Here is a 27,027-nt window from a genome sequence, read left to right as displayed (position 1 = left end):
TCAGTACTTACCTCGTAATCCTTAATACATTGCACTACGCACAATTTAGGATTAGTAGGAAAACTTGGATATGTGACTGAAGTGGTGTTGCACTTGGTTCTCCTGGATAGAATGAAATGCACACCGTCCGGGGTAAATCTACGCCCCGCCAAATCCAGTGCCCGTACATCAGACACCCGTTTGCAAGAAACCAAACATAGGAGCATAGTTAACTTGGCCGAAAGCTGTTTCCGAGATAAGAATCTGTTGGAAGGCCAGGCTTCAAGAAATCTAAGGACCACCGAGACATCCCAGAGATGAGAATACTTTGGGCAAGGAGGTTTCACCATCCTGACCCCTCTAAGCAATTTACATACCAGAGGATGTTCCCCTATGGGTTTACCGTCTAAAGGTAGATGTCCCGCCGATATCGCGGACCGGAAGTTGTTGACCGTCCTGTACGCTAAACCGGAGGAAGCCATGGAGGCTAGGAAGTTGACCACTAAAGAGACATGTGCCTTAGCGGGATCCACGTCCCGTTGAGCGCACCAATCACACCATCTCCTCCAAGATGAGGAATATCTCTTATGGGTGTTGGCCGACCAGGCCTCTTTGATGAAGTTGCTAGCTTCGCGTGAAAGGCCCGGGACACTCCATCTGTCCCTGAAACCCGCCAAGCAACGAGTGGGAGCTGGCCCGATGCCACCAAGGGATGAGGATTCTGAAGAGGGTCCAGCAATAGGTTCTGCACCCGTGGAAGAAGGATCGGAATCGCACAGCTCATGTCTAACAATACTGGAAACCATGCCTGAGCCCTCCACAAAGGGGTGATCAATATGAGTTCCGCGCGAAAAGTCCTGACTCGCGCCAGGACCCTGGGGATCATGAGAAACGGAGGGAACGCATAGCAGAGAGATGTCGGCCATTCCTGTAGGAAGGCATCCGTGGCTATCGCCTTTGGATCCGGCCTCCAACTGAAGAATTGGGGAACTTGCTTGTTCAGTCGAGATGCAAATAAGTCTATCAGGCAAGGACCCCAAACCTGTGTCAGGTGTCGCTGGAGTCCTGCAGATGGCGGGAATTCCAATCTGCTACCTGGTTGCTGGAGCCGGGAAGGTATTCTGCAACCACCGAAATTCTGTTCTGTAGACAGAAATGCCAAAAATCTTTGGCGATCTCCGCCAACATCTTCGACTTGGTACCACCCAACTTGTTGACATAGCGTACCGCCGATATATTGTCCATCCGGAGGAGGATACAAAAATCTGCCTTCTGTGGCGAAAGGCATCTGATCGCAAAGGAACTGGCCAATAGTTCTAGGCAATTGATATGTAAGCGCAATTCCTCCGAAGACCAGCGACCACCCGTGGTCAATGTGTCGCAACGGGCTCCCCAACCCCATCGTCTGGCATACGATTCGATTATCACATCCGGTGCCGCTCCAAATAGCGCTCTGCCGTTCCAGGCCTCCATGTGATTTAACCACCATTCCATCTCCAGCCTCGCCTCTTCTGAGAGAGGGATCTGTTCTGAGTAGCTGAGACCTTTTCGGAGATGTTGGATCTTGAGCCGCTGGAGGGCCCGGTAGTGAAGGGGGCCTGGGAAGATCGCCTGGATGGAGGAAGACAGTAGGCCCACCACGCGGGCCAACGATCTCAGGGAAGTTGTTTGCTTGCGAAGGACAATTCGCAGTTCCCTCTTGATTGACTTTATCTTTGTCATTGGCAGCAAGAGCTGGCATGATAGAGAATTTATCAAGAACCCTAGAAACTCGATGGATTGCGAGGGAACCAACATCGACTTTTGTGGGTTGACGATGAACCCCAAACTCTGCAGCAGATGTATCGCCCAGTTGAGGTGTGTTTGGACTGTCTGAGGGGAGGACGCCAAAATTATTATGTCGTCCAGATATATTATGAGGCGGACTCCTCGAGCCCTGAGAGACTCCACTACCGGACTCAGAAGCTTCGTGAAGCACCACGGTGCTGACGAGAGGCCGAATGGAAGGACTTTGTACTCGTAACAAACTGTCTCCCAGATAAACTGAAGAAACCTCCTGTGGGGGGGGGAAATGGGAATGGATAGATACGCGTCCTTGAGGTCCAACCGGACCATCCAATCTCCTTCCTGGAGGAGATCGCGTAATAGATGGATGCCTTCCATCTTGAAATGCCTGTAAACAATCCAGGAGTTGAACTCTTTGAGGTTCAGCACTAACCTGGATCCACCTCCTTTCTTGTCCACCAGAAAAACTGTGCTCAGGAAGCCATGAGGGTGCACCACGGAAGGCGCAATCGCGCCTTTCCGTAACAAGCAGTTGATTTCTTCCGTGATGAAAGCGCGATCTTGTTGGGAAAAAGACAGCGGGGGCGGGCAGAACTCTTGCGAAGGGGAGTTGTACATCTCTAACCTGTAACCCTGTACAGTCTGCAACACCCATGCATCTTGCGAAATTTCGTGCCATTTGTCTAGAAAAGATGCCACTCTGCCCCCCAAAAGCACCTCCAAAAAAGGAACCAGGCTCACCTGAGTTTGCGGCATCATGCTGGTTGTTGGAGTTCCCTCCAAATCTGCCACCTTTGTGGAATCTGTTCCTTGAACGGTGGGAAGGGTAGAAATTGGAGGTATTGGCAGAATTGTCCTGGTAACCTCCTCTTTGCTGACCACGCTGGGCGCCTTGATTGTAGCTCCGGCCGAACGAGCGCCCACGAAAGCGTCCGGCCCTGCCGAAAACCGGGCGGAAAGCCCGCTTCAAAGAACCTTGGGCCTTGTCCAGCCCACTGAAGGTGGCCACGAACTTTGTTAGTTCCTTTAAAAAAGGTTGGCCAAACAAAAGACCTTGGGCCAGCGGACCTGATTCGGATGTGGCCAATTCAGCTAACCTGGGATCTAATTTCAGGAGGATGGACCGGCGCCGTTCCGTCGATAGCGCACAATTAGCATTGCCTAGTTGGCACACTGCCCGCTGTGCCCAGCCAATCAGCTCGTCCGGATTAATCAAGAGGGCCGACTCTTTGGCCCGAAAACCCATCTCTAAAATCTTCGTCAGGGGACCAATAACGTCCAGCAGTTTATCCTGGCAGGACCGCCAGGACCTATCTAGGCCTTTCTTGGGATCTTTAGAATATTTTTTCAAATATGTCAACATTGACGGGTCCACCTCCGGGGTAGCCGCCACTTTGTCCGCCAGGTTTGGCCTAGGGCATTCCGACCTCAGTCGAGTTCGCACATCTGTATCAAATGCCTGGCGCAAATGAGACTGGACATAGTCCGCCACTTCCTGTGACGGCAACCAGGATGTAGAGTTAGGGTGGATAATATCCGCCGGTTCAAAGGTGAGAACCTTGGGTGATGTGGACGGACCGGCCTGCTTTTCTTTCCGTGCCTTCTTGGCTGGTCGAGGGGATTCTTCTTCGTCAGAAGTAGGATCCGGGGAAGTATTGTGGCCATCATCCTCCTGGGAAATTTCAGTAATCGTAGCTTCCCTAGAAGCTGAGCGTTCTTGCTCCGCCATTGACTTGGCCAATTTAGCGAAATCCGCGGCGTGTGGGTTCGCCCTTCCTTTACCCCCAGATTTAATGCGGGAGCTAGACGCCGGCAGCCAACCTTGTTGCTGTGCATAAGAGCAAAGGTGGCGTTTTAGGGGCGCAATCGCCCTCACCAAAGCCGAGTTCACTGACTGCTGGACACCCGCGTCCAATGCCTCAACGAGGTCATATTCCATCGACCCAGAGGGTTACTCATCATAGTAATAGTATTCCTCCTCATAGTACTCAGACATGATTTCAGCACGAGTGCAGTAAATGACCCTGGAGGAAAGTGAGTGACTTTATTCACCACCAATAATAAGATATTCCAATATGAGGTCAGGGGGAGTGGTAACCCCAAGCAAGCCCTAATCAGACACCCACAGGTGACCTCTGTATAAGTTTAGAATGTGGAGGGAGGGAGGGCTTGCAACAAAACCCCACTCTAGGCAAAGCCTATGCTCAATTTTACAGCCCCTGAGAATGAATACACATCAGGGGCGTCAGAGGAGCAAAAACAATCCTTTTAGGAGTCAAAACGCTACAATCCCGGGTCAGAAGCATGTAAAAACGCTGCTCCGGCGTTCATTGAAGTCCAAATGTGGACAAATATGGCCGCCGCGCATGCGCGCTGGCCGAGGCTCGTAGAAGCTGAAAGGGGACTGCGCATCAAACCGATGCGCATCCCCGCTCCTCAACCTCCCGCTCCACGATTACCGGCGATGCGAGGGAAACCCCGCTGACACACACGCGCGCGCGCGAAGGTGAATATTTAAAACAGTGACAAGAGGAGAAGCCGGTAGGCGCGTGCAGCGCGACGCGCAGAAAACAGAGTGACACTCTCACCAGAGGACAACGTCTAGATCGCAGTAGCGCGTAAAAGACAGCGCAATGCTAACAATAACGCTTAGCAATAAAGGCAACTTGCGATCATAAAGTCATCAAGAGAAAATTTGAAATGCACTTAACTGGCTGCGGAGCAGCAAAGAAAGAGGACTCTATGGGCTGACAGGGACCTTATATAGCAGAGACTCTATGGTTGTCACATGGTTTATTTCTGTGTTTTCATTGGCTGCTGTGAGCTTCTAGTAAAGATTGACAAGCATAATCGGAGCCTCCGGTCCTGACACAGAATCTGGCATGTAGTACTTTCTACCTCTGAACCTTCCTAGGAGACTATTAGAGGGGTCGCCCCACCTCTTTGGGATTACTTAACATTAGGGTTTAAAACCGGTTGTTTATCGCTACTCCTTCGTCTCTAGGAGGCTTTACCGCAGCTTGCATGTCCTTGACCCCTGGTACTATTCTTCTCTTCAGACACTGAAGTTTTAGATGTTTGCTTTTCTTGTATTTTAAAGAAGGATCGGAGGGAGGGTGTCACCTTAATTTTTGCCCCTTGTCTAGTTTGAGCGGCTTTAGTTGATAAAATGGTGATGTTTCTCCCCCTCGTTTTCAGAGTCTTCGGCCTATCACCCAATTTCCTACTGTTTTTTGTTGTAGGGCTAGTTGGAGTTATGACCCGATCTTCCCCTGAGGAGTTTTGACCTGCTCCCCCTATGATCTCAGAAATGAAGAGCCTGCTCCTTAAGGAGTAACTTAAGCTCTGACATTGAAATTTGGGGGGTCTTCTATGTGGGTCTTTTTTGTTCCCTTGTATTTTTTAAAGCTGCTGTAATAGTTATGCAAAAACAACAATTGATGGACAGAATGCAGAACAATGTCATACATTCACCCCAGTAGGGAGATCTGGGCCTAAATCCATTGTTTTTTTGCTCGCCATTCCAGTTTGGACCCAGCCGTATGCAAATAAGTCTTGATCCTGTGCCCAATGGGAACAGTCCAGCCCGAACTGCCAGGCCAGGTCCCCCCTGGACTGGAAACAAGCATCCTAGGACTGGTTTCGGGCTTTCAGCCCTCATCAGACAGGATAGCTTGACTCCAGTGGCATGGAGAGCACAGGACCCACGTCTGGGCATACCCGTCCCACTCGGGGTGACAAATGCAAAAACAACAATTGATGGACAGAATGCAGAACAATGTCATACATTCACCCCAGCAAAGAGATGTGGGCCTAACTCCATCGTTTTTTTGCTCACCATGCTATTCCAGTTTGGACCCAGCCATATGCAAATCAGTCTTGACCCTGTGCCCAATGGAAACAGTCCAGCCCGAACTGCCAGGCCAGGTCCTCCCTGGACTGGAAACAAGCATCCTAGGACCAGTTTCGGGCTTTCAGCCCTCATCAGACAGGATAGCTTGACTCCAGTGGCATGGAGAGCATGGGACCCACGTCTGGGCATACCCCTCCCACTCGGGTGACAAATGCAAAAACAACAATTGAATAACAATTAAGTAACTTAAACCCTGACTTTGAAATTTGGTGGTGTTTTCTATGTTGGTCTTTTTTGTTCCCTTGTATTTTTTAGAGCCGCTGTAATAGTTAAGGCCTGCAAAGTGTGCTCTACTAGGGGTCCAACTGGGGACTTGGGAGCCACCAAGTCACCTTTCTTAACCCTCCCCCTTCCTCTTACCAGTGTCATGCAAGCCAGTTCCTTCACTTCCTACAATTCCTTTTTCTCCTTTTTACTTTTCGACCTGTGATTAGCTGTTCCAAGCCGGTTGATCCAGTCACTAGTGGGACCTCGGTAAACAACTCTTGCCGTGGGTCTTCAGCTGCAGAGCAGTCCCGCTGCAGCTTCCGCCCACACACCTCTGTGCGTGCACATCTCCGGGAGCTCAGGATGTCCCTCCTTGCTGTTTTTGGCTCCATAGCCGTGGGAGTGCGAGAGCCGGTATCGTGGAAACAACATCCCTCTCATAGACTCAACAGCAGAAAAATGGGTTAAAAACCTTTGTTTTTCGGTAACCAGTGTAAGTTACCTTTGTTCCATAAACCTATAACGTGAAAGCTTTCAGATTGCAGGGCAGTTATGCTCAGTTGTGCGCCTCATTTGACGGAGCTCGCGACTGGACCTCTTAGCCAGCTACCATGTTCTCCATCGCCCACAGATAACACATTAAAGATCCTCTGCTTTCTGATCAGTTGTTGGAAGTGGACAAGTGGTAGCCATTGATTTTCTAAGTTGATAGGCATTGGGTTTTGTTGTCGTCTCTACCTCAGAAGACTCGGATTCTTGTTGTGATTCACTGGTTTCTGCAATTTTTTTAGACAAATATTTTTCAAGCTTTTTTCCATTGTATATGACTTGTGACACTTGTTTGTTGCAATTATAAACTATTTGATCCTCTTCACCCAATCTTTTGTGAAATTTGTCTTGCTCTATTTCTGCAGCATCTCAAACTCTCTTCTGTCCAGTCACAGTTGATGTTAGCTTTTCTTTTGGATTAGTTTGTCATATGACACATTTATCTTTGTTGAAGGTGTCCTCAGATTTTGAAGTTAGCAGCGCTCTGTCAGGCGGTAAAGATTTTCTGCTAGCACCTGCTTCGCTCATACTTACGAATTTGAATCAACGGCAAACCTGAAACAAAAACAATATTAAAATAAATTACCAGTATGATGCCTAAGACACATCTATATTATTATATATAGACATTATAGAGCTGCCATTTTGGAAGAAGGCGGAAGGGTTGCTCTGAGGAGTTTCGGTCTCTATAAGACTACTTGACCCCCAAAACCTATGTTTTGACACCAAAATGAAGTATATAGGTCTCACGGTTCCTGAAATATTATATCATCACTGCAATACATCCGCCATTTTTAAAAATGTTACAAAAACAGTTCTGCCCCGATTAACAATGTCTACTCAAGCTAAATTACTTCAACTGGACAACAATTTTTTTACGGCAGTATATCAAGGGGCCACAACTAATTACAATAAAACACTGTTATCTACAAAATTCCAAATATACAATCTCACAAACCATCCACTAGAGCCAAACAGGCGGAACAGCCCCCTCAGACTCCACGCAGGGGATTGTGTTCTTAAATCCCACAAGTCCCTTGTGGGACTCACTCATTAATAAAAATATTAAATAAAATATACTATACATGTTTAAATTACAATGTTATTATACATTATTATTAAAAACTCAGTCAACACAAGAATTACAACTTTCTACACTATAAAATGAAATTTATAATTTTATGATCTCGTGAGCATCCCATGAGCCTCTCACAAGACACTCGCTAGAGTAGCATTCATAAAAATGTATTTATATGGTTAATACTAATGGTGTACTTAATAAAAGAAGCTATCACATTCTTTTTCTGATCTACAATAATGTCTATGATGTAAAAACAACTACACAGTCTTTGAACAACATTCTCTTAAATTATTAGTCAACTTGGTGAGAAGATTTCTTAATATGACACTTTCAAGGACTGAGAATATGGACAACTTCAACTGAAATATTGTCTTATAACACCCTAATACACTCAGACATCTTTCATTATAGAGATTTCACCAAACTGAGCACTCTCTTTCGTTATGGTACAATACAAAGCCATTCTTTTTGGAAATGATGTGTGTAGACAGGATGCATCCATTAGTCATCCTACCATATATACATTGAAAAAAAAAAATTAATTTACTTTTAAAAAATCTTTAAAATTCATTGAAAAGAACAAAGGATAAAGTAAAATTATAGTTAGGTGTGATAAAAAAAGATCTATGTTTTTCTTTAAAAACCCTAGAAATTCACTGAAAAAAAACAATGGTCAAATTACCAATGTGTGTTTTTTAAACCTTCAAAATTGACTGAAAAAACTAAAGGGTAGTGTAATGTTATGGTTAGGTGACTATGTCAGTGACAACATTAAAGTTTTAAATTCAAGAAGCCACAGAAATTCATCAGTTACAGTTATCAGAGCTAACTATCAATGCACCCCTGCCATGCACTGCTTATGACCTCGTACATTACATCACTCATGTTCTATGACATCATTTATGACATCACTGATTACTTCTGAAATGAGATCATTGATGACATTAAAGGGGCATCATACTCAAATCATCATAGATGACAAATAATGAGAAGGGGGCTATGTGACCCATCTCCTGGAGCCTGCAGGGGATCGAGGGACCTCATCTCCATGGCTGATTTCAAGAAGAAAGAGGAGGGGGCAACTCTGCCCCATCCCCACGCAATCACAGGACCTGGGAGCCCACCCCCGGGGCCAACATTTTTCAAAATGTGGAAGGGGTCCATGCGGCCCCCTCTCTGAGCCTCTAAAGCCCTGGGAGCCAAATCCCCCGGGGCCTACTCACATGCTATGTCCCGGGTGTAGGAAAGTAGGATCTGCTTCTTATGGTTACCCCCACTTTTTGCTTGTTGTTGTACTGTTTTTGACTAGTCTGACTGGGATCCTGCTAATCAGAACCTCAGTCTATCTGCTTTCTCTTTTAAATTGATATGCATGTACTTTGGTACACTCCAGATTGGATACTGGGGTACCCTTATAAGGCCCTAGTATATGGTACCCATGTACCCAGGGCATAGGTACCCCAGAGGCCTCCCATGGGCTGAAGCATACATTATGCCACCCATGAGAGGCCATGCAAAATGGAACTACATGTCTGCTACTGCAACCTGTGAAAGCTGGTGCTTGTACCACTTACTTTAGATATAGGTTCACTATATCTATTGGTCACTACACTTAAAACGTATAAGTCACCCCTATAGAACGCCTTATCAATCCTGAAGGCAGGGATTTTTAGTGAGAGGGTGCCCCTGCATGAGCAGAGCCCCACTGCAGCCTTCAAAGACCATTCTCCCGGGTTGTCTGTGACTCAGCCGGACATATAGGTAGAGGTGCATTTTAACCTCACGGTAAATGCTATCTCGAAAAAGGCTGGATAGAAACATATTGTGCTTGGTACCAAACACCTTGGACTCATATCTCCACACTGGTAACCGGTGTGGGAGGTATGATTCCACCCTTCTGAAGCGAGCTTCGTGGGGTCACTGGTCTATCCGGTGCCAGCCTTCTCGACCCAGTCAGCACAAAATGGATGCTGCCAAACAGAGACACATTTCTGCCCTCCTGCTGCTGAGCCAAGCTCGAACAGAGGAAGGCAGCACAATAGTGATCCTGTCATCCTGACCACCTCCCAGACCGGATTTAGTGTATTGAGGCCGGGTGGGTGCACTCTGAGAGTGCCTGAAAGTCTGCACCTGGGGTACATTTGGTGTCCCTGTGCATAGTCCAGCTCAAACCAGTTCTGGGAGCCGTTGTCTCTTGCTCTGGTGCGAAACTGGACACAGGACCCCTCTGCCCTGACCCTAGCCTAGAAGGGTCTCCCGAATCTGTCCAACCCCCTCCAGTGGGTACAAAAGGGCTTACCCGGCTGTAAAACATTAGATTTTACGTGGACAAGATTCTACAAGAAGAAACCACTGACCTTCGACTGTCTGGGCACTCTGGACTTCTCTGGACTTTGACTGGGAGCGACTTCGTCTCTCTCTCCATCCAAAGCTTTGTCTGTGCCCTTGCTCCATACAGACTCCGTGCAGGACCTGTGGTGCACTAAGGACAGATGAAGAATCTCCCTTGGAGTGAAGGAGTCACTCCCCTGCCCTAGCAGGCACCTAAAAACAACTGACCGGTCTGCTGCTCCCAAGCTCCTGCAGACTCTGAAGGATTCAGCAACACAGAAAGTGGGTTTTTGAAAGGCCCTGAGGTTGATCTGCCCTCTCAACAAGTTTGAGGTCAGTATCTCTTGTGGGGACTGCATAACCCAAACCTCTGTGCAAGGCTTCCATTTGCAGCTACATATGCTTGTTGGCAATTTCTGAGCTTGTACATTGGACGTGTAGTCCTGACCCTGAGCAATATTTGCACCAAAGAAATCTGGCCTCCTGGCATCGAGTGCTCCGTGGACTGGTACTTTGCAATCTTGCTCGAGGTCCTGAGGAACTTCGATTTTCGATCGTGATCGTATCGACCCGCCATTTTGTGCTCCGCCGCCATTTTGTGTTACCCTCACTCAGGCAGCACGACGATCGAAGTCTTTTCTGATTTTCCTGCAATAGTGTGTCGAAATAGCCTTATGCCTCTTTTAACAAAACTGGTGTTAGAGACTGGCCGAGTACACTAATGCCTGTCTGGTTTTTCTAAACCCTGTCTTTGCTATCTGTTGGTTCACACTATTCTCTTCTGACTTAATCTTATCGTCTGGCCTTCGCTGTCCGCTGCTCATATTCTCTTGTTTCACAACTGTCCTCCAAAACACACAAACGTATCTCGTCACCTGCAAGTCAGCTACAAGTCAGTTAATGAATTAGCTCGTGGGGAGGGGTGACAAACACAGTTAGAGGAGAGGCTTCTTCGAGTTACTCGATACTTTATTTTCAAACCTTTTCTATTGGTTCTATTCTGTTTTCCAACTTTTCTTATTGGCTCCTTTTATATGTTTTAGGTGTATTCTTAGTTAATGTATATGTCACCTATGTACTATATAAGATTGTGCGCCACGGAGTGAAGTGGCAGTCTCCTGAGAACATAACGTGTGTACTTCTAGGACAACTGTACTAGCTGCAGCTAATAAAATCTGATCTTTTACGCCGACAGAGTGTCCCCGTGTCTCTGTGTAGCTAAGCAGGAGAACCCAGGAGATTAAGGCGTACCCTGCGCCGCCAGGTCCAATTGGTTCTGGTTCTTCAAATGGCGCCCAACGTTGGGCGGTTTCAGTGGTAGTGGTTCTGCCTGAAGGTCGTGAGGAACACCGCAAGAAAATTCTGGAGGAATCGCGAGCCACGTCAAGCGACCCCTGTATGTCGAAAGTGGTCCGAAGGTCTTTTGCAGCGTGGTTACTCCTTCCTGACGGCTACTGACGACTGCTGCCCTGACTGCCGCCCTGCCTTGGCCCTTCCTTTGTTGATGTATGGTAAGGTGAGACGATAGACGGGCCTCTGTTGGCGTAAGAAGACATCCTTAGTTAAGTATTTGGTGGGTCGCTCCCACAATTTTGGTCCTTTGTTTCTTTGTTCCTTAGTTTCTTTGGTCCTTAGATTCGACTATTGCAATAGCCGAAGCCGAGGGTAAGTGCATTTGTGCTGCATAAACTGAGTTTTACCCCCTTGAAGTTTGTGAACAGTCAGGTGAAATCACGAGATGCCTGGTCTGACTAAGTTTGGAAAACTTTGTTGCTTTGGTTGTAATAGGGATTCCCGGCTTGAGGACTCGTGTCTGATTCCTTCGGTTGGAACTCCCACATATGAGCTCTATTCAAAACATGGTGTTGGCCCCATTGCCTTTAACGAGACATGGACCCGATACACGAAGAAAGATGGTGTTTTAAAATGGCCAGAAAATGGTAGTTTCGATTCTGATGTGCTAGATAATTTGGAAGCAGTTTTATTCAAAAGAAAAGCCCGGCCGGCAATGTTTGACTCTTTCCACCTTTGGCGTAAGGAAGCCAAACAGAGAGAAATTAAGCAAGCAAAACGAGATAGGAAAGCACAGGGTATGACAATTATACAGGCTGCCCAACAATTCAAAGATGATGACATTAATAATGCGATGGAAATTTCAGAAAGACAGCATTGTATGGCGATAGATAAATGCTATCCGATGTTGCCTGTTTCCCCTTCCGATAACAAGAAAGATTTAGAAAAAGATCCTTTGATGTCTCACTTATTGAGATTGCCTCCGCCCTATGCACAAGGTGCTAATGCACCCCAGTTGTTACAGCCGGTTCAGCCGCCAGCAGTACCTCCGCCTGCTCCGGCTCTTCCACATTTGCCCCTTCCAGTATTACCACCTTTTCCAGCTTTACCTTTAACTTCTTCTACTTTGTCCTCATCTCCTGAACTTCGATCTCCTTTGCCTTCTGCCCCCTCTGCAATTACTGATTCTCCTTCTGTTAGTTCGCCTAATACCTTATCCCCTATTCTTATGTCCAGTTTTCTGTCTGTGCGTAAGCGACTTACGGACACTGTCACCGGTATTTTATCTCCTTTCTTCGAAGCTTTAAATGTGTCTCCGGCTTTTGCTCGAAGACAGTCTCGTAGTCAGTTCCCAGATTCTGAAGAACGAGAAAGGTTGGACTCTCTCGCACGTAGATGGATCAAGAGGGGTCCCCAGTATTGTGTGCCCGATATTATGTCTACCTTCTCACAGTTGAATGCGCCTACGCAGAGATATGTTTTTAATATAATGTGTGATACTCTCATTAAAGAATGGGAGGATGTGAATTTGAGTTCGGTTCCACAGGGTCTGTTAGATGTTCAGACTGATTTTGATAAAGGACTTGTTGTGGGTCCTAAGGTTGAAAACGCTGTAAGGACACTTATTTCTTTTAGAACCCTGTTGTCCTCTCAGACTTTCTTTGATTCCGATCCGTAGGTTAGACTGACACTGAAACATTATCCCATGAGAGAGGTTCCTCCAGTTTGGAAGTAGGATGTTGCAGCTCAAGGTAATAATCCAGCTATTCCTGCTCACTTTCAGCGTATATGGGTACATGTTCCATGGAAGCGATCTGAAGTTTTAGCACTTAAACAGGCTCTACCGGATCCTCGTAAAAACCCTGCGGGTTATTATAAAGAATTATCACAGACGGTTGATGCTTGCATCATGAATCTAGCTGATATCGACATGTTAATGGGGAATGTAGTTCCACAAGCTTTATGGGCTAAGATTCGGAGAGAAGATCATGCTCAAGCATTAGGTGGTGATTGGGCTGCTATAATTGCCGCAGATGCAGCTCAAGTGGGTGGTGCCAAACCTGAAGCTTTGATCTCGGAACTCCCCGGTAGGATTATTACATTAATGAAAACGATGATGCCTGCCTTGAGAGTTAACTGGGATAAATTAGCGGCATGCAAACAAAAGAAAGATGAAAGTGTCTCCGATTTCTTTACTCGCTTTGAGGAGACATTCATCGATCACAGTGGTCAAGATATGGCTACAGAGGGTGGACAGCGGTTATTCGTAGACAAATTTGTATTTAATTTCCTTCCCGAGTTGTCACACAAATTAAAAGATTCTGAAAGTTCATGGGCTGTTTCTTCTTCTGCCCAAATATTGGCTACTGCACAATATTATGAGAACAGAGATAAAGAAGAAAAAGAAAAGCAAGAGAAAAAGACTAAAGAATTGAAAACGAAGGTTCTCTTGCAACAAGCTTATCCTCCTCGCTATGTTCAGCCTCAGTTTCAACAGCCTCCGCAGTTTCAGAGGTTGTATCAAAAGCCTGAGCGATATATTCCGTGACCTTTGTTAGGACCTAATCAATGTGCCTATTGTAGAGAGGAAGGTCATTTTAAGAATAGTTGTCCAGTTTTATTGCAGCGCAATGGGACACTACCTGCTCCACGAGGTCGTGCTGGCCTCCAGTCAGCAAACAGAGGTAGAGGTCGAGGTATGTCGACTCAAGAGCAGCATTCCCTTCCTCTTTCTAATTCCGTGAATTATTTTGATCAGCAAAATGTTAGGTCTACACAGTATTACAATGAGGATTGTTATGTTGAAGGCGAGAATGAAAGTCTTCATGCTAACTAGGACAGCCATGGACAAAGTAAGGGAGTTGTGTCAATTCCAGTAGATCAGAATGGACCTTATGTTAATGTCACTACAATGGGTATTTCAGAGCCATTTCTCCTAGATACTGGTGCGATGAGAAGTTCTATCATTCATTCCAAACTTCCTGGGGCACCTTTGTCTGGCTTAATGAATGTTTCTGTAGGATTTTCTGGCGCCCCTGTCCGTAATCCGGTTTCTTGCCCTTTGCCTATTTCAGTTGGCCCTTATGATTTGGAAGCTCCGCTTCTTTTGACGAATGGTTGCGGTGAAAATCTGTTGGGTTTGGATTTATTGAAAAGAATGCATGCTACGATATATTGTTCTCCTTCTGGTGTACATCTTACTTTAGGACAGAAACTGACTTCTCCAATGTATTTGTCCAAAGATCAGTTTCCATCTGAATTGCTTTCTCTTCCGGCAACGCTTTGGGCCACGGGTCCGAACGATGTGGGTTGTCTGGAGATTCCACCTTATGTTGTTACTCTTAAGCCTAATGTTGAATTGCCACGTATTCCGCGATATAGAATTTCTACTGAAGGTGAAAGAGCGCTTTTGGAAATCATTCATGATTTGATTCAGAAGGGTGTGGTTGAGGAAACGAGAGGTAACATGTGCAATAGTCCTATTCTTCCTGTTCTTAAACGCACTGATCCTTCTCAGCCTTCTGTATATCGTTTCGCAATTGATCTCCGGGAGGTAAACAAAATTGTTGTACCACAGTTTCCTGTTGTCCCAGATATCACTGCGCTGTTGACAATGATGCCTTCCACAGCGACTTGGTTTTCTTTTATCGATGTAAAGAATGCCTTCTTTAGTATTCCCATTGCAGAAGAGAGTAGGGATATTTTTGGCTTCTCTCTTAGAGGCCGAAGCTTCCGGTTTAAGCGCGCACCTCAGGGCTATTGTGAAAGTCCCTCTATTTACAGCCAAGCTTTAAAATGTCATCTTGATGCTTTTCATTTGCCGTCTGGTGCTGCTCTTATACAATACATGGATGACTTGTTAATCGCTGCTGATTCAGAGGATATTTGCAAAAATGTGACTGTTGCATTGTTACATCATTTGTTTGATCTGAATCACAAGGTTTCACCTTCTAAACTACAATATGTTCGTCGAGAGGTAACCTACTTGGGTCATCTCCTATCAAAGGAGAGACGACGATTAACCCCAGAACGAATTCAGGCGATTGCGCAAATGTCTGTGCCATCCACACAAAGGGAGGTACGTGCCTCTCTGGGTATTACTTCTTATTGTAGGCAGTGGATTCCGAACTTTTCCTTGTTAGCCAAACCTCTGTTGGCACTCACTTTGAAAGATACACCTGAGCCCCTTCCATGGACTGACGAATGTCAGAAGAGTTTCACTGACTTGCGTACTGCTCTGTGTTCTGCTCCTGTATTGGGTACTTCCGATTACAGTAAGCCGTTCACGCTCTACGTTCATGAAAGAGAAGGTTGTGCGTTGTCAGTTTTAACACAGCTTTTTGGAGACAAACAGCGACCATGTGCATACTTTTCGGCTACGTTAGATCCAGTAGCTAAAGCGTTGCCTAGTTGTCTTAAAGCAACAGCAGCAGCAGCAATTTCTATTCGACAGTCTGCTGGAGTGGTGCTAGATAATACTCTCATTGTTATGGTGCCACATGCAGTGGATACCTTACTAAACCGAACGAAAACACAGCATCTTACGAGTGCTCGTTTGTCTGGATATGAGTTGACACTTTTGGCTAGTCATGTGCACATCAAACGGTGTAACACTTTAAATCCAGCTACTTTGTTGCCTCTTCCAGTAGACAAAGATGACCAAGAACAACATGATTGTTTCCTCCGTACTGAGGAAGAGACAAAAGGAAGAATTGACTTGAAAGATACACCGCTAGAAAATCCGGATGGAATTCTATGGGTGGACGGTTCTTGTTTCAAGCTTCCTAATGGAGATACAGTTTCAGCCTATGCTGTTACTACTTTACATACAGTTGTGGAAACAGCACGCATTAGACATAATTCAGCTCAAGCAGCAGAACTGATAGCTTTGACGAGAGCCTGTGTGTTGTCCAAAAAAAATGGGTGAACGTGTACACCGATAGCCAATATGCTTTTGGTGTAGCGTTCAATTTTGGGCGTTTATGGAAGGAAAGGGGATTCCTTACTTCACATGGCACTAAAATACAACATGGTCAGTTGGTGACTGATCTTCTTGAGTCACTTTATTTACCTGCTCAGATAGCAATTGTGAAGTGCAGTGCACACAAAAAGATTACAGATGATGTTGGTCGAGGAAATGCATTTGCAGATGAAGTAGCGAAAAAGACAGCGAGGGATGCTACAAATCAAATGTATGTTACGGGTCCTGCAAATTGGGTTAGAGAGAGAGGAATGTATGAGGATACAGTAGAAAGTGTAAGGTCGATTCAGAAAGAGGCTACAGAGAAAGAATTGAGCAAGTGGAAAGAAAGTACAGGAATGTTGGATGAGATGGGATGTTGGGTGGAATTGTCTGAGTACCAACGTTGGCTGTTACCAGATGCCTATGTACTGCCAGTAGTCACTATGGCGCATGGTCCAGCCCACTTAAGTGCGAAGGGTATATGCAAGCTTCTGGCTCCAGTATGGCAAAATGAAGGGATTCCAAAGTGTGCAGACAATGTAGTGAAACATTGCATTGTTTGCATAATGTATAACCCTGGAAAGGGAACCCCAACTCCAGCAGGTCACTTTGCTCCTCCGACATATCCATTTGAGGTGTTGCAGATCGATTACATTCATATGGAACGATGCAACAACCTCAAATATGTTCTAGTGGTAGTATGTGCCTTTTCTAGGTGGATAGAAGCATACCCTCTAAAAGACAATACAGCCTTATCCACAGCCAAAGTTCTACTAAAATAATTTTCCCCCAGGTTTGGTTTGCCACGCATTGTCTGGAGTGACAATGGGAGCGAATTTGTGGGCCAAGTCATGCAAAAAGTTTGTGCGGGTCTTGGTATCAAGCAAAAGTTCCATGCGGCAAATCATCCACAGTCAGCGGGTTTAGTAGAATGTTACAACGCTACACTAAATCTCAAACTAGCGAAAGTACAGGCTAGTACAGGACTTAGTTGGCCCGATGCTCTACCATTGGCTCTTCTGTCCACCAGAACAGCAGTACACTCTCGTTTGGGACTTAGCCCTTACGAAGTGGTTTTTGGACGCCCAGCTAATGTATGGGAAGTCCCTCACCCTAAGAAATACTCAGACTTACCATATCCAATGTTAATTGATTACTTGCATGACCTTAGTCGAAGGAAAGAAGAACTGGATTCACGGCGTGCACTGCAAGAAGGTTCCTTTGCCCTTGCCCTTCGATCAGTGGATACGTAGGGGTATTAGAGACTCTGAGAGTGAAAAGGTTCCACGATTTGTACCTTTTAGTGATGCACACCTGAATGGAACATTGTCTGAGAAAGAGGACGACGACATTGTTCAAGAAGCAATACCACCACATCGTCGCTTGAATACGACAAATCCGCGAACATTGTTCCGAGATCAAACTACACCTGATAAAGAACGCTATAACCTAAGACCTAGACTAAAGAACACTTAAGATTTTTCTCTCCTATGTAGTATTCTATCCCGGTTGCAGGGTCACGGTAGGAGTCTTGGTTGCGGCCTGAGTAGTGGCAATAGGCCTGCAGGACTTGCAGTGTCATAGGATGGCAGACAATCGTGACTAAGTGATTGAGGAAGATTGCCGTGAGCATCCACTTAGAAAGATGGAGACTACATTAGACGAAAGAGAGAGAAAGGATAAGATGAAGGAAAAACATCACAAATCAATTTATAGTCGTTGTGGTATAGCTTTATGTATTATTATATTATTGTGTATTCTTTTGGCGTGTATAAATTGGATTGTTATTGCTCTGCAGCGAAAAGTTGTCTCTCCTTCTACCTCCTCATCTTCTTCTACTGTCTCTCCACATCTATTTCATACACTTCCTCAACATGAACTCATAAGAAGAACTGAATATTACAATAACTCATTTGTCTAGTTGTTACATCAACACCAATTAGTGATCAATACAACTGACTGTTGAGTGTGTGGACTTATGCCACATACCGCAGGAAAAGGGATGCCGTATTTAGTTCTTCCGTTCTCTTATGAGGGTTCTGGCTGGGCTTATATTGTTATCTTCTCCAATGCCTATCAAAGCAAATTCAGACGATCCGTTAGTTCATATATTGGTGGTCCGGATTTCAGTCATAGTTCATTGATAAAGGGAATGGTAGCTATGGCTAAAATCATGGAAAATAGGAAGATCTCCGTTGACGAAAGAAAAGCGTACACTAACTGGAACGTCACCCATTATGTCACTAGCCTTAGTGATAAGGTTAAACAAGGAAAATCTCCACCGATTTGGACTGTACCACATCAAGGCAATTTCTGTCTGCAAATAAATGGTCAGTCTACTGACATCGTACAAAGAAACAGCTGTTCCCACACATATGTCTACTCCTCTCAGAACTCGCCGCCTCTAATACCATCTCAAGGCACGTATTTTATCTGCCACGATAGGGCTTACACGTGGTTGCCAACTGGTTTTTCTGGTACCTGTTATATAGTTATGCTTCTTCCCCCTACATACACCGCTTATGCAAATCATCATCGAAACAGATATGGTTGAGGAATTATTGATTCCAAAGACACAGCAGGACAAGAGGGAGGAGATTTCCTCAAAGGATTTCTTCCTTTTTGTGGTCCAATGGCCAACAGCAGAAATATAAGGCAATTGGTTCGTGTCATAGAAACCACTATAGACATCACTGTAGGAGCCTTGAGTAATATCACGGCAGAACTACAGGCGGATCGTCTTACGACTTTACAAAATCGAGTTGCCTTAGACTTTGTTCTTGCGGATCGTGGTGGAGTGTGCAAATTGATTGGGTCAAGTTGCTGTATTTTCATACCTAATGACGCTCCGACAGTATACCAAGCCATCTCTAAGTTACATATAATCTCTGAGTCGATTCATCAGGACGAAGGAGATTGGTCATTATTGGAATGGTTTTGGGGACTACTGTCTAAATGGGGTTGGAAGATATTGACGTTCCTTGGAATAGTCTTAGCCATCATTTTCTCTTGTTGCCTTTGTATGCACTGTGGCCCCGCCATCTGCGACCTTTGTGCTACTATGTGCATCCCTAAACCGAAGTCACAAAGAACAGAGAATATCAGAATGATGCTACAGCAACAGCTCGATGACCTCATGGCCATCAACATTGACTCGGATTAATGTGAGTCTGTGTATCTTGCCTGAGTTCTGGCAAAAGGAGGGTCTGAGGAACTTCGATTTTCGATCGTGATCGTATCGACCCGCCATTTTGTGCTCCGCCGCCATTTTGTGTTGCCCTCACTCAGGCAGCACGACGATCGAAGTCTTTTCTGCTTTTCCTGCAATAGTGTGTCGAAATAGCCTTGTGCCTCTGTTTACAAAACTGGTGTTAGAGACTGGCCGAGTACACTAATCCCTGTCTGGTTTTTCTAATCCCTGTCTTTACTATCTGTTGGTTCACACTATTCTCTTCTGACTTAATCTTATCGTCTGGCCTTCGCTGTCCGCTGCTCGTATTCTCTTGTTTCACAACTGTCCTCCAAAACACACAAACGTATCTCGTCACCTGCAAGTCAGCTACAAGTCAGTTAATGAATTAGCTCGTGGGGAGGGGTGACAAACACAGTTAGAGGAGAGGCTTCTTCGAGTTACTCGATACTTTATTTTCAAACCTTTTCTATTGGTTCTGTTCTGTTCTCCAACTTTTCTTATTGGCTCCTTTTATATGTTTTAGGTGTATTCTTAGTTAATGTATATGTCACCTATGTACTATATAAGACTGTGCGCCACGGAGTGAAGTGGCAGTCTCCTGAGAACATACCATGTGTACTTCTAGGACAACTGTACTAGCTGCAGCTAATAAAATCTGATCTTTTACGCCAACAGAGTGTCCCCGTGTCTCTGTGTAGCTAAGCAGGAGAACCCAGGAGATTAAGGCGTACCTTGCGCCGCCAGGTCCAATTGGTTCTGGTTCTTCAGTCCCCTAGTGACTCCTGGTCATTCGGCCTGTGGGTCCTCCTGAGTGTCACCTTGCTTTCTGTTGGGCTTTCCTGGTTGCTCCAGATGTGCCCTGACTCCTCATTGCTTGGTGAGTCCCCTGGACCTTGCTGGTCCACACAGTAAGCTGCTTGACTTTCCTGCATGGGTTGCTTTTGCCAAGGCTTGTTGGTGCTCCAGCCAGACACTGACCCATCAGCACTCGACATCCTTCATAGGACAGCTCGCATCTGGCTCCTGGTCATTGTCGAGGTCTCCTGGTCCTCGTGGCTGCAGAGTCAAGCATCCCTTCTTCGCACCTGAAGCACCCGACATTGTTGGGCATTCATCTCCTGAGCCCGGGATCACTCTGAAGTGACCCAGACTCTATCCCCTCTGCTTTCAGGTTCCTTCCTTCCAGAATCCAGGCTTGGATTCCCCTGGACCCTTTTCACCTTCACGGCAGCAGTACTTCTTTGCAGCCCTCCATTGAAAACGAGAGCGGTTTCTGACACCACTCCAGACCTTTGCACCCGGCTCCTCTGGGATAGGTAGCTCGGGTACTAAGGTATCCATGGGTGGGGTGGCTCTTCAACCTCTTAATATCTAAAGGGTTTCCTCAAAGTCCTCCTAGAAGGGTCCTTAAACTGTGAAATTGCAACTGCGACTTCACTATAGAATTGTACGGAGCCTGCGGTCGTGTTAGCACCCTGCACCCGTCCTCCGTGGGGTCCCTATCTACTGACCTTGGGTGCTTCCTTGGAGTCCCAGCGATTCTACGAGCTCTAGACCTTGTCTTGACCCGAGTCGTGGTTGCTATACCACTATTTTAGTATATGGTTTGGTCTCCCCCTGGAGCCCACTGTGTATTGTGCTACTTACAACTGTTCTATTGATCTCGTATTGTGTGCTTTATGTTCTATCCTTGTGTAGAGGATACTAGAGAGTGTTATATTAATAAATACATATTTTTATATAACTACTGTGTGGTTCTCCTTTCATTTAGTCAATATAGGAGATGATATTATGGTAAAACAAGCTGCTTTACATTCCTTCAAGATTAAGCCTGAAGGCTGCTCTCCACGGCTACCACTAGGATAGCTTTCTAAAGGTTATCTTTGACCTCATACATCATAAGGGTCATTTGGACTGGTGCAAGGTAGCCACTTTAATTAGTGGACAGCATATACCAGGCCAAATTCTCACATTGGTGTGCAGCGGGTGGGACTCAAGCTTGCATTGTTTTACCAGATCAATCTCTTTGTATTGGTTAACTGAAAACCACTAAAATATTAGGCACATATAATACTGAAGGTTACAATAAGTAAGTTCTACTGAACTTGTGGTTGGGTAAGTTAAGGGTCTAGCACACCCTTCCTCCAACCTAGGAGAGTTTAGTTCTCACTAGGTTATCTAGGTGCATACACCACACCACACTTAGTTATATCTTCTAAAGGAGAAGCCAGTGGCGCTCTGCCTTCTAGGTACAATGGATTTGCATTTCAGGAATTGAAAGCCATGTGTGTTTTTAGGAAGCTGAAGACAGGGAGAAAAGCCCACATCCAACATCTCATTGAGGTGTTACTCTTAGATGACCTTAGAAAGACCCCTGGGTCAGATGAGGTAGAAAAAGTGGGTGGGGCAGGGAATGAAGACAGGTCAGGAGGTGATACCTTTTATGACCTAGACTCAAACCCTGGCCAGGAGGAATAAGATGATTCCCACCTGAACAACTCAGATCTTCAGGAAGAGAGTGGAGAAGGCCCCAGTAGCCCTCTCTTTACTCCTCCTGGAAAAGTACAGAGTTTACCTAGGAGATCTAGATCTCCCTATGCAGAATCTAACCATTCAGGACAGTCTGCAGGGACCTCCATATCTCATACGAGGGACAACTCTTATGACAGACAGTACCAATTTCTAGAGCTTGAGAAAGTCAAGCTTAGGCTCAGGTAAGAGAAATTGGCCTTACATAAGGAATCCCTGGAACTCCAGAAGGCTAGGAAAAGATTGGGCCTAGAGTCCAATGGTGGCAGCAACAGTGTCCCTAGAAGTAAGGAATATACTTATGATCATAGGAATCTGAGCAAGATAGTCCCTCCCTACCATGGTGGGGATGACATCCACAAATGGATTACTGCTTTGGAGAGGGCCTGTAAAGTACAGAAGGTCCCTCAAGAGCAGTGGGCAGCTATCTTGTGGCTCTCCTTTGCTGACAAAGGTAGAGATAAGCTTCTCACTGTTAGAGAAGAGGATGCTGACAACTATTTAATCCTTAAGAGTGCTCTCATTGATGGGTTTGGCTTAACCATTGAACAGTACAGGATTAAGTTCAGAGACACCCAGAAGACACAGACACAGAACTGGTTAGACTTTGTAGATTGAGCTACTGAGCCTCGGTAAGGCTGGTTGCTTGGCAGCAAAGTGAATGATTTCAAGGGACTGTACAATTTGATTATGAGGGAGCAGATCCTTAATAATTGCCAAAATCAGTTGTTGGATCAGTACCTGGATGACTCTGATCTGACTTCTCTCCAAGAATTGGGAAAGAAGGCAGATAGGTGGGTCAGAACCAGGGTGAAGCAGAAAAACCAGACCACATGTGGTGACCAGAAGAAGTAAGATGCTAAACCTTCAGATAAGGGTGGGGAAAAGGGGAAAGACCAGAAGTCTTCAACAGGGCCCCAAAAGCCTCCATATGGGGGGGCATAGTCTAACAATGGTAAAGGCAAAAAGAAACCTTGGTGCTTCCTGTGTAAGGAGAAAACCCATTGGACAAGAGAAGCCAATTGTTCAAGGCCAAGGATCCTCTTACCACCACCACTGCCCCTAGGGAAACTGTTTCCCCTAGTTCAGCTCCAAGTGGTGGTACAGGGAACAAGGGGATAGTAGGGTTAACCCTGGGATCTGAGATGGTTGCTGGCCTAGTCAGAACTCCATCTCAGGCTTTCTAGTCTGTGAGGTAGGCATGGATATTGCCTCCCTGTTTGTAAGCCCCAATAATCTGGGCAAATACAAACAACATCCTTTGATCAATGGTAAGGAGGCCATAGCATACAGGGACACAGGAGCAAGTGTCACTATGGTGACAAAGTATCTTGTTGATCCTGACCAGATCATACTTGATGAGATGTACCAAGTGACCAATGCTAACAATGGCCTTGGCAGTTGTTAGTTTCAGATGGGGGGGTGTAACTGACCCTAAAAATGTTGTGGTTAGCTCAGACCTCCCTGTGGAATGCTTGTTGGGCAATGATTTGGAAACTTCAGCCTGGGCTGAAGTGGAACTCAGGACACATGCAGAAATGTTGGGCATCTCTGCAGATGTGTTTGCTGTGACTAGGTCACAGGCCAAACTATCTTCAACTGAACAGGCCCTGGATCCTGGAAAAATGGACCAGGTGCCTTCCAAGTGAAGGAGCAGTAGGGGCAAGGCAGTGTCTTCCCCCCAGACTCAGAGAGAGGATCAGTCTCTTGAGGGAGAGGAGCCCAGTCCTTGTGAAGGAACTGTCTGATCAGGAACTTGAACCTGATCAGGTTGACTTCTTGGGGACAGGGGGCCCTTCCAGGGCAGAGCTGAGTCAGGAGCAGCACACCTGCCCCTCTCTTGAACCCCTCATAGAGCAAACTGCTGCCGAGGCTGCTGGGAGTACCAGTAGGTCCCACAGGATCTACTGGGATGAAAGACTCCTGTACTCAGAGGGTAGAGACCCCAAGCCTGGAGCACTAGAAGGCTGTTGAACATACTTCTGAGGTTTAGGGGCTTCCTACTGACACTGGCACACGTTATCCCTTTAGCAGAACACCCAGGCCAAAGTAAGACTTGAGACAGGCTTGTCCCTCACTTTCCCTGGCCTCACATGTCAGAGGACACAAAGGAGTTGTGTCACTCCTGTACCACCTGTCAAGCCAGTGGTAAAGCAGGTGGTTCCACAAAGGCCCCCCTAAAACTCCTACCTGTGGTGGGGGTTCCCTTTGAGAGGGTGGGGATTGACATAATCAGTCCCATGGATCCCCCAACTGCATCTAGGCACAGTTATATTCTAGTGGTGGTGGACCATGCCAGTAGGTAACTCCTATGGTGGTCAGGGCCCTCCTTGGAATTTTTTCCAGAGTTGGTTTCCCTAAGGAGGTCTTAACTGACAGAGGTTCACACTTCATGTCTAGTCACAGTACTACTATGTTGAAGGAGTGTGGAGTAAATTACAAATTTACCACACCCTATCATCCACAATGTAATGGGGGGTTAGTTGAAAGGTTTAACAAAACCCTAAAGGGCATGATCATGGTCCTCCCAGAAAAGCTTAGGCAAAAACGGGATGTCTTGCTGCCCAGCCTTCATTGTGCCTACAGAGAGTTTCCACAGAAGGGGGTTGGCTACAGCCCTTTTGAGCTTCTGTTTGGGCATCCAGTTAGGGGTCCCTTGTGTTTAGTGAAGGAGGGATGGGGGTTACCTCTCAAACCACCTAAGCATGACATAGTGGACTATGTACTTGGCAAGTAAGAGCCTAGCCAAGAATTACAGAAAGCTTGGCATGACCAAAAGGCTGTACTGACTGTATATCAGCCAAGACAGAAGGTTTGGGTGTTGGAGCCTGTGGCCCCAGCAGCTCTCCAGGACAAGTGGAGTGGGCCCCATACCATTCTTGAGCAAAAGGGAGAGGTCACCTCCCTGGTGGACCTTGGAACTCCCATGAGCCCCCACGGGGTACTCCATGTGAATAGGCTCAGAATTTATGGATGAGATTGCTCCTCCATTAGCAAAATCACTTTATCTAGAATTCAGGTATGGGGTTTTATTGATAAGTACCTACACATGTAGGTGGGCTGGGGGAAATGGTTCGGATGCTTGTACTATGTGTTCTCTTGGGGCTAGGGAAGACCTTGCCCACATACTTTTCTTTTGTCCAGCCTATATGAAACCGAGGATTTGCTGGATTAAACCTCTTTGTAAAAATATGGGGGTCAAGTCATACAAAGTAGCGGAGCGCATATTAAAATCTAACACCTCTCAATTGATGGTGTTTGGTATAAGCAGATTTCTATTTAATGTATATATCATTAGGAAACGCTCTGGTCACAAACTGTAATAGCTGAGGGATGGAATTATGAATTACCCTTGCTCTACAGTTTTATTCTATCAAGTCTTCCTCAGTTTTATAGTATTATTCATTTTAAAAATTCTGGCTTTTAATTAAATTAATTTTCTTATTTATATCTTAATTGGTATTGCTTGATCATGGAGACATAATCACCCTTTGTCTATTGTTTGTATTTGTATATTATGGCTTTGTATGTAATTGTTTTGTTTATGTATATTGGCTTTTATGGCTATATAGCCGAAATAAAGTATTGACATACATACTGAATAGGCTCAAGCCATATGTTGACAGGGCAGGCATGGGCTTGCTCATGGCTACTGATGAGGGACAGGAGGAAGAGAGTGACCCACTCCCTGACCTCCTCTCACAGAACCCTGATGATGGCTCAGTAGATGGTGTAGCCTTGGCAGGCAGCCTCACTGAGCAACAGCAGACTGATTGTTGGAAGGTCCTCAATCATTACAGACATATGTTTTCCCTGACTTCCCATGAAGTGGACACAGGTGAGAGTCTGCCTGTTAAAAATAAGATTTACAGGCAACCTGACCATGTCAGGGACTGCATCAGGACTGAGGTCCAAAAGATGATGGATTTGGGAGTGATTGAACCCTCAGATAGCCCTTGGGCTAGTCCAGTGGTCCTGGCACCCAAACCTCATACTCAGGGTGGTAAGAGAGAAAAGAGGGTTTGTGTAGACTACAGGGGGCTCAATGCAGTCACTAGGACTGATGCTCACCCTATTCCTAGGGCAGATGAGCTAATTGAAACTTTGGCCTCAGCCACGTTCTTGAGCACATTTGACCTCACTGCTGGATATTGGCAAATCAGACTAGCTGAGGATGCTAAACTCAAAACAGCATTTTCAACCCCTAGTGAGTATTAGCAATTTATTGTGATGCCCTTTGGCTTGAAACATGCACCTGCCACATTTCAAAGGTTGGTGAATAAAGTTCTCACAGGCCTGGAAGACTACAGTTCATCTTATCTTGATGATATTGCTGTATTTAGTTCCACCTGTGAGGATCACCTGGTCCACCTAAGAAATGTTCTGGAGGCCCTCCAAAAGGCAGGCCTCACTATCAAGGCTACTAAGTGCCAGATAGGGCAGAGTAAGGTTGTGTACCTAGGCCACCTTGTGGGTGGAGGCCAGGTTCAACCATTGCACAGCAAAATCCAGACCATCATGGACTGGGTTGCTCCAACTACCCAGATTCAAGTCAGAGCTTTCTTGGGCCTGACTGGGTATTACAGGAGGTGTGTTAAGGGTTGTGGATCTATAGTGACCCCCTTAAATGATCTGACCTCCAAGAAAATGCCTAAGAAAGTTCAGTGGACAGTTAGCTGTCAGAAGGCATTTGATGACCTGATGCAGGCCATGTGCACTGCTCCCATTCTGAAAAGTCCTGACTATTCCAAACAATTCATTGTTCAAACTGATGCATCTGAGTTGGGGGTAGGGGCTGTGTTATCACAACTGAATGAAGAGGGTCAGGATCAGCCAGTAGCTATTATAAGCGGAAGGCTGACCCCCAGAGAGAAACGTTGAGCTATTGCTGTAGTTTGGGTTCTGAAGAAGCTGAGGCCATACTTGTTCAGCACTCACTTTATTGTTCAGACAGACCATAAGCCCCTCTTATAGCTAAAATAGAGGAAGGGTGAAAACCCCAAACTTTTGAGATGGTCCATTTCCCTTCAGGGGATGGACTATACAGTGGAACATAGACCTGGGAGTAACCATGCCAATGCAGATGGACTCTACAGATATTTCCACTTAGAAAATGTAGACTCAACTGGTCAAGGTTAGTCTCATGTCCTTTTGTTTGGGGGGGGGGGTTGTGTAGGAAAGTAGGAACTGCTTCTTATGGTTAC

This window comes from Triturus cristatus, chromosome 8 (assembly GCF_964204655.1).
Source record: "Triturus cristatus chromosome 8, aTriCri1.1, whole genome shotgun sequence".
Taxonomy (NCBI): Eukaryota; Metazoa; Chordata; class Amphibia; order Caudata; family Salamandridae; genus Triturus; species Triturus cristatus.
This window is presented reverse-complemented; position numbering follows the sequence as displayed.